The sequence below is a fragment of the Lycium ferocissimum genome, unplaced genomic scaffold, assembly GCF_029784015.1.
Source record: "Lycium ferocissimum isolate CSIRO_LF1 unplaced genomic scaffold, AGI_CSIRO_Lferr_CH_V1 ctg2235, whole genome shotgun sequence".
NCBI lineage: Eukaryota > Viridiplantae > Streptophyta > Magnoliopsida > Solanales > Solanaceae > Lycium > Lycium ferocissimum.
The window spans coordinates 337,791-347,046 of NW_026720282.1; the positions used below are offsets into that span (position 1 = coordinate 337,791).

The 9,256-nt window shown below is 35.1% G+C and overlaps 1 long non-coding RNA gene across 2 annotated transcripts; it reads left to right on the forward strand.

The window, feature by feature from the left end:
- Window positions 1-6,015: 6,015 nt before the first annotated feature.
- LOC132043258 (uncharacterized) lies at window positions 6,016-8,274 on the forward strand. 2 transcript variants are annotated; one of them, XR_009411753.1, is made up of 3 exons: window positions 6,016-6,910; window positions 7,175-7,229; window positions 7,343-8,274. It is a non-coding gene; the product is annotated as an uncharacterized LOC132043258 (long non-coding RNA). The 2 variants fall into 2 exon arrangements; XR_009411754.1 differs by having other exon boundaries at window positions 6,016-6,752; window positions 6,866-7,229.
- The last annotated feature ends 982 nt before the right edge of the window (window positions 8,275-9,256 follow it).

The window sequence follows — 9,256 nt, forward strand, 5'->3', positions numbered from 1 at the left end:
GTCTAACAAACATAATTGACTTGGATAATGCTTATTTTGTATAGATTTGGAGTATTTAGACAGGGAATAACAAGGAAAGTGAAGAAAAGAGTTTAGGTTAAGGATTGTCGTGAGGTGACACTCTCATCACGTGCTTGCTTTAACAAAAACATGATATGAAATTTACATAAACACGCTTATACTACCTAGCTATATTGTGGGAAGAACGTGTACGGGGACAAAAATATTGATTGTGCTTATATGTTATGCATTGAGATGTTTTTCACCTACGAGACAATATTATACGCCTTTATGGCTATACCATATTTTTTTAGATTTTAAAGCATTGTTCTACGTCTAATTTGGTAAATGAAGCATGACATACTAGTTTGCATTAATAGAAAACATGTTAGTATATATATGTGTGTGTCAATTGATGATGTAATTTGGTTTGTACTATATGTCATGTTTTATGTGTTTGTGATTTATGAAATGGGTTCTTACATATCATGAATTCATGTTGTTTGGATTTTGCTATATGTATTATGTGTATTGATATGATGCTAGTATCTTATTGGTTCTATTATAAGGTTCAAGATGTGGTTGTAATTTATGCTTATTCTGCTTGATGGCTTATGTCTTCTACCTGTTATGATTGATTGAAATATGTGTTATGCGTTGTTCATGTATGCATATTATTTTGAAGTCTTTCTTCAAAAGGTATGACATGAAGGTGGATAGCTGATCTTGTAGGATCATTGTGGCTAGCCATTTACTACTCGGTGCAGATCCTTCTACTAATACTGGTGCAGGTCCCATCTGGCCTTGTTCTTGTTATTTTAAAAATCCAGTTAGGGTGAGTCAACCACATATGTCGTGGCATTTCAGCCTATTCCCTTATATATGTTTTCTTTGTTTTCAAGTTGTGTTTCTAACATTTTTCTCAGATTTATGTTAGATGTTCCCTGGCGATATACTGTGGATCTGTGAAAATTAGTTCGGTATCACTTTGTTTGGTATTTTATGCTTTCCGCTGCTATGAAATAGTCCACTCTCATTTAAGTTGTCATTACCGGGGGTGGCTCAAGGGTGAGGCTAATAAAGCCTTTGCTCTTAGACCACTAAATTTTTGAGGCCCCAAAAAAAGTTTTAAGGATGAATTTTATGATTTTATTTTTCTCTTGCACAATATTGAAGATTTTAAAAAGAAGCACAAATTTTATAATAATACAAGAAAGAAAGAAAAAGTATCTACTTTTTAAGAAAAATATTTTAGAATTTTAAATTAAACTACTCAAACCTTCATATTATTAAATAAAGTTTTCACAACAACATCCAAGGTAATGTATTTAAAACACATGGCTAACATCTCATTAACATGAATTAGTCATCACTATTGTAAATATTAGTGTTACTATTGTAGACACATGATTTTTGACTCTCCCCGGAGTGTTTCACCTTCTAGCGTGTAAATATTTCTTTTAATTTTAGTTTGAATGTGTCGATTATTTTATTTTTATTTAGTAGGTTTATTTACGGAAATGAAAATCAAGGAAAAGGGGTCAAAAAATATTTACTATTTTTAAGGCACAAGTTTTGTATTTTAAAGGAAGAAAAATTACAAAAATAGATTGCTTTTAATCTAGCTTTTAGTTAATTACTTTTGAATTATTTCTTAATCTAGATATTTGATTTTTCTTAGTTTTGGGTTAAAGTAGTTGATTAAATAATTAGCTTGGTAATTATTTAACTTTTAATGAAAAAAAAATTGAATTAATGATCTTTTGCCACATGCCCAGGATTCCCTCTTATCTATTGTAACTAATTTCACCTGCACCAATTCTCTACGAACAGTGCACGATACACTCGCCCTATTTCTTTACTTGCTCACCACTTCACTATTCTAGACTGCATATATACACACATCACATACACATAGTAAAAAAAGGAGAACAATACAGAGAAGAAACCAATAAGGGAAACCACCACAACTCCACTGACCACCCCTGTTACACCCACAACACCTTTTACCGCCCTTCATCGTGAACCACTAATTCCACCACCCCTAAACCATTAAAACCGACTATCTCCACCCCACACCGCCGTCCACCCTAACCCGCCGTCCACCTCACACCTACCGGAGGTAGGATTCAGAGAGGAATAAGATTCTTTGAGGGTAGCTGATTTTGCAATTGTGGATGATCGAACATCTATATCCACCCAAACTTCTTGGTCCTATCGACACTTGCCTACGTGATAGGGTTGCGTGTATCGAGCATAGAATGCAATTCAATAAGTTTGAATTACCTATAGGTGTCGAGGCTTGGGTCAAATACTTGGGAGAAGTAACTGAGGAGAGCATATTATGGGCATATTTATGGCTTAAACTGGATGTGGTACTAGTGAGATCTCGTATTGAGCCGTTGTTTGTATTGATTGGACTTCGATGTGTTAGGCCATACACACCAGCTAGAGTGATGCGACAAGTGGGTAGAAGGAAAGATATTCCATTGGTCCCCGACATTCGAGGGTATGTCATAGATTTTGATGGGAAGGTTCTTAGTATGGCTAAGTTCTGCATGTACTGGGACCATGCAGAGAAAATGGGAAAAGATACCTTGATGAAAACGCGACACTTGCCAGGATGCACTCATGAGTACTATTTATGGTTACAGTCAGCTGACCGGGGCATTCCTAGACCTTTACCCCCACGTACAAAGGGCGAGTTCGACAAAGAAGTTGTCGCTCAAATATTACTCCAGCAGGCCACGAACCAGGCCGGCCAGGCAGAAGAAACCCATGCAGTTGAGAAGTCCCTTTTTAGAGCGACAATAACATCTGTGAAGTCGCAACTGGTAGGATTAGTTGAAAATGTAGGACATAGCATTGAGGTTTCTTTATGAGTATCATTCAGGGTTTGGAGTGGATGAGCAGGATAGGATTTTCACAGCCAGAGACCGCGCCGTTGGACCCGTCACAGCTAGGACCGTCGCACCAGGGAGCTGCCTGTGGAGACATTTTTGTTTGCTTTGAGTCTATTTTATTTTTGTTTTAATTATTATTTAGGGTTCAGTTAAGGTTTAGAGTCAGTTGTCTAAGTCTAGTTAGAGTCTGTCAAGTCTTTATTTAATGTATTTTGCTACCTTGAGTCTATTTTATTTTTGTTTTTGTCAGGGTCCAGTTAAGTCTTTAAAGTTTAGGGTCTGTTGTCTTAGTTAGAGTCAGTCAAGTCTTTATTTAATGTATTTTTCCATTACGTAAGAAAAAAAAAAGGATTTATAAAAGAAAGCTTTCCAAAATTTTATTGTTTTTCGTTAGCTCTTTTATCTTTCTGTCTTGGCGAACTACATACGCAAAGATCTGATTCATGTTTAACATGATACGTAGGCAATCCTCATCGGGTTCGACCTATGCTTTATTTTTGAAAGAAAGGGAATTTTTTATTAAAACAAGGGGTAGTGAAGAAAGAGAAAAAAAAAAGAGAAGAAAATGAGAGGGAAATAAAATAGCAAAAATTGGAATGATGCCAAAATGACCCTACTACCCTCAATGTCATGTAGAAATGAAAATAGAACTAGGTGCATTGACACGTAATGTGATGGACGTATCTTTTGGTGCCCTCACCCTAACATGTTTTGTCTTTGATTAATGATACGTACCTCAGGAAGTGATTGGTTTATGGCACTCTAGCTAGTCACTCATATTATACCAGATCGAAAGTAAAAACCGTAATGGCCAACAAGGTTACAGTGATTACTATCATTGATCCTGCAAAGAATTTCGAGGAACAAGTTGTTGAACCTAATGAAGAGGTCTTGAAGTTGAAACGACAGTTGGCTGAATGTTACCGGGCCTGGGCACGTGGACTGCCTCCTCCCCCATTTTCCACCAATGACCTTGACAATCTCCCACCACTATTACTGGCTCCATTCTCCACTATTATTGACACTTCTCTACAATACCCACCGGATTACACCCCATACCCTTACTATGCTAGCACCTCCACTATACAAGTCCTCGCTTCACAACAAAAAACCAATTCATTTCCCGCACCACCCACTGTCCCTGCCTTTGTAACTCCTCCTCCACCTGAAACCAATGCCTACACAGTTCTTCCATCCACTGTACTTCCCTAGTCCACTAGTGAATCCGCATTCAACACTCAAGATGTCCAATACTATCCTCTTGAGTCGATATTTAAGGTGATTGATCCCTATGGTTACACCCATCAACCCGAAATACCTTTTGAAGTCAAAAATCATGCCAAAACAGAGGAGCAAGAGGAAGTGGCTAGGAAAATGAAGAGCCTAGAACAAGCTATGAAGAACTTACAGGGAGTGGGAGGTGACAAGAGTATTTCGTACAAGGAACTTTGTATGTTCCCAACTATCCACCTACCGCCTGGTTTCAAAATGCCAAAATTTGACAAGTATGATGGGCGTGGTGACCCTGTGGCCCACTTGAGGTGATACTACAATCAATTGAGAAAAGCTGGGGGTGAACAAGAGTTGCTTATGGCCTATTACGGTGAGAGTCTGACAGGTGTGGCTTGTAATGGTTTATTGATCAGGACATTGGCAAGTGGCACACTTGGGATGACATGGATAATGAGTTTGTGTAACAATTTCAATACAATATCGACTTGGTCCCTGACAAAAAGTCTTTAATCAACCTGAAGAAGAAAAGTACAGAAACTTTTAAGAAGTTTGCTACACTACAAGAAAAAGGGTTATTAAAGACCAAAATTTAGAGACGGGTTTAAAATATGGTCCCTAATGGCATACATTCAGGGATGAGATTATTTTCTGGCCCCTATTCGTATTTTTGTTCTCCAAGATAAATTAAAAAAATAAATAGCCGGTCCTAATTATAAGAAAAATTCAGCAACTGAGGCGCGAATAGACAAAAATTTCAGCTGACTTTTGCTAAAAAAAACCCCTTCTCTCTCTAGACAAATCCCTAAAGACCTAAACCTTGGAGGCTGCTCAAATTGCAATCTCGACGCAATTGTTGGAGACGCACGCTAGTTTTCTTGCTTCAGCTTCTGCAGGTAATGCATTATCGCTCAAAGCAAGAAGTTTCCATCACTCATTGCATCTGCTTCTCATTATCTGGTAAATTAAATAGCTGGGTTTCATGTTTTTAACTTTCTTCGATGAAAACAAAAGTTCGTTCCTTTCTTTCTGATGTTATTGAGTTTCTTTCATGTTGTGTGTGGGAGGCTAAAAGTGGGGCTTGGAGGGAAACGAGGAGAGGTATTCGATGGTTTCATCTCTTGGGTTTGCATTACACAAGTCTTCGGGAGACTTGGTTGAAGGGCTAAGAAAAAGTTGCCGGTTTAATCTATTGTGGGGTTTTATCTCTAAATTTCTTATGAATTAGTTGAACTTTTTTGCCCATTAGGTGCTTTAATTAGTTTCTTTACTCTAGATTGTTATGGGTTCTTTAATTATATAGCCAACTTATTGAATTTGGTAAATCTAATCTGTAACTTTAAAAAAAAAAAAAAAAAAAAAAAAACTCTTAATGAGGAAGAACAGTGATGTGAATTGGCTTTGTAAATGTATTTTTCAATCACACTTAATATTATATATATATATATGTAATGTATGTTTTCAATCGCATTTTGAACTTAACAAATTGTCCATTTTGGCTCCTAAAACTTCAATCCAGTAATTCTGATTTCCCGAATTCAGTGTTGCGAGTATATATATGGTGGCACTCCTTTTGTTTGGCTTGAATGAAAGCAGTAGATGTTGGCTAATGTTGACTGGAAAATTGCGGATCAGTTTAAACATTTAATATTCCCTACAAATGACTTTAAAGTTTTTGGGATGAATGAATAGTCTAATGTTAGTTGTAGAGAAGTAAATAGGTTATCTTTCAATTCTATTCCTCTTTTTGCCACTTGGGATGAATGAGTAGTCTAGTCATTACTATGACTGCTGTTTTTCAGATTATTGATGCCTCAGAAAAGAATTGACTCTCGCCCTAAAAAATTTATCTCTCAGCCTCAAATCTCTTTGTTCAAGCTGCAAACTCTTAGGTTTTGGTCTTTCTCATACTATAATCACCTTACTTTTCTTTAGTAATAAATCATCAAGTTTGTCATATTTATTTTGTGAAATTCTCTGTTTCGCGGCTACAGATCTGTGTAAAGTATTTTTAGTTTGATTCGAAACAGGTTTTTAGTTATCTAGCATCTTTTGCTTCAAATATTGGGTCGACGAATAGAAGCGACTTTTTTTTTGCTTTTCTAGGTCAGGTAAAATGGAAAAGATAATCTCACTTGTGGACTGTTGAAATATACTATGTTCGGGTTCTACTTCTTTTAGAAAGAAGATTCAAAATATTTAGTAGCACCATTTAGATGATGCTGAACTCATAAAGAAAGTTAGTAAAAATAATTTATATGTTCCATGTAATTGTTATTTATATTCTTGAGGAGAATATGATTTCTCAAAATCTTATGAGACATGGCTGATTTTCTGAAAATTGCAGTTGCAAGTAACTATATTTGAATCTCCGCAGGCTTAATTTTTCATATTTCTATTCATAAAGTCATGGTTTGTAAATCCATAGGTTTGTGGTGCATAAGTTCCCTAATAAAATGGTCTCTTATCTCAATATTCGACATCTTTTATAGTATTCATGAAGCATTCAACCTAGGTCTTTCAGAATTCGATTTTTGTCTCTTTACAAGACATGTGGAATTTCAAGAAGACTGTCCCTACTTTAAAAGGCAGTGCAGCTTCTCTGTCGTTCTGAAATAAGTGAAAGATGTTTTTAATAACTGATTTTTCGATGGATTTCGATACGGTTGTTTTGTCTTTCTGTCGTCGCCTTATTATTATTATTATCCTTAATCTTATTCTCCCTCATCCAGATTATTTTTCTGTTGGTTATAGGTCATTAAGCTACAAATTCAAGAGTAAGTATTTTCTTTAGCTATAATGTTTTTGCATAATTGTTTCAAGTAAAGGATTTAATGGTCTCAATGGGTTCTTCCATTTAATAGACACATTGACCTTATCTGTTAAGCTAAATGTTACTGGTACACCTTTAAGTTTTTGACTTTGATAAGTTCTTTGTGTTTTGGACTTGAATTTGTTTACGTTCAGAACTCCAAAATATACCATCTACTGTAATAACGTGCTTAAGCCATTTACATTCTTTTTCTTACAATCCTTCGTAGGATACTTCTCTTTTGAGTTGAGGGTCTATCAGAGACAGCCTCTCTACCCGCAGAGGTAGGTGTAAGATCTGTGTATATTGATTCTTCCTCAAGTGTTAATTCTGTTTTCCCTTTTTTTCTTCATTTTTAGTTTGGGTAATAGCTTTCTTGATTCTTTTCTTGTTTTAGGTAGTATTGTGCAATGATATGGACATTACTGATCTTATCATCTTGCAGAAGTTTAGGAGAGCCTCTGTCAGAATGTTGATTGATCGCTTCATCAACCCATGTAAGTGGCTCTGACAACTCTGTTTGGTTTCAATTAGGAATTAGCTATATAAACAGACTAGCAAAGACCTCATAAGTCACCCTCAGTAATTCTGTTGCGTATTGTTTGGTGGCTTAACTGCCAAGTGAAAATAAGGATGTTAAGGTTGATAATGACAATTGGTTATTTTCTACTGATATAGTGTTTGAACTCATGCCTTAAGTACATGCATACTAAAACCAGGAAACCTAGATGCTTTCTAAAATATCATTTCCTGTAACTAAATACTTTTCTTCTATTCTCTATCAACCAGAGTTCAAAAAATGCTTCTACGCTGCCTTTAAATTATGTAAAAAAAAAAAACACACGGCATTGTAATTCTAATACTGTTTGATGGCTTAACTGTCGAGCGAAAAAATGCTTATTGCTATTTAATATCTATAAGATGGTGCGTTGTGATTTGATATTTGCGGTTTTGTATGTTCTGTCAATATTTAGACGGTAAAGTAAAAAATTAAGATGTTAAATACTAGTGATTTAAATGTGTGAGTTGATTTTATTTGACGTTAATGAAGTTTTATAAACCTGAAATACCCAAAATTAGATTGTTGATTCATTATCTTGGGTTCCATTGCGCTGACTGGAAAAATATGGTTGTCTATTTCTAATACTTGAGTTGTTAATGGAGGGGATACAAGTATTACTTTCCAGTATTTGTTCATTTCTAGCATTTGATTGGTTTGTGTTTGGATTCATCAAAATGTACTTTCTCTAATCAGTATAGATTGTTATACAATTATTTTTGTATGACCAATGTCTTGCTGAGCAATAAAGCTGAAGTCTCTTTAGAAATTATTTTAATTGAGTGTAATCTTTTTTTAACTTTTTGTAATCAAATTCAAGCTTTCCTGGATAACATTGAAAGCTTTCTACCATATACCACCAGAAAGAATGTCGAAAGAAATGTCATAATTTATCTCTACCAATGTCCTTTTAAACTTTAACTTTGTTCCTCAGGTGAAGTGTCACTTGAATATTTTATATGTTTGCTGTAAAGGGTTGTTTTATGTGTTTTTGAACTTCTAAATTAAGAATAATGTATAGAGTTTTCTGTCTTGTAGTCTTTAAGTTTTAAAAACTCTCAGCTTCTTATAGCTGACCACTCTCAATTTGTTGCGGCTCAACACACAGCTCCTTGCGGCAGCCCTCATATTTCAGGTATATAGTTTTTTATAAAAGCAAGTTATATGACTATTTATGCTATTGGCATATGATATCTCATATATGTGGACATCAGTTACGATGTCAATTTATCGAGGAACTTAATTAGAAGCTTTTTTTTTTTTAATAAATTGCTTCACATAATAAGTGTATTAGCTATTGGAGTAATGATTAATTTACAATGTCACTGTAAAGTTAGGCATGCACTAATTGTGGATAGATTTCAATGTCCCGTGTTGCATCTCATTCTTAATTATGTTGATTTTCAACTGTCTGCCGTTCTACTAATTATATTATTATTGTAGCATTTGATCTCGATGTGTTCTGTGAGGAGAGATTTGCACTGCAACTTGATTGATTGAAAAAAACTGTGTTAGCTTTCTGTGGATCTGAGGTTAAATTATACGATGAAGGAGAATGACTTAGTGTAAACATATTTTTCTCTCATGTATGTAAGACGGCTTAAGTGTATCCTAATATCCTATAAAGAAACAAAAACTACTATAGAAGTAGATGACTCACTTATATTTAAAAAAACAACTGAAGAGAGAGTTGCAGCAACAAAATCAGGTGGAAAGATATAATGGACACTAGTAAAGTCTTTCTAATTTTCT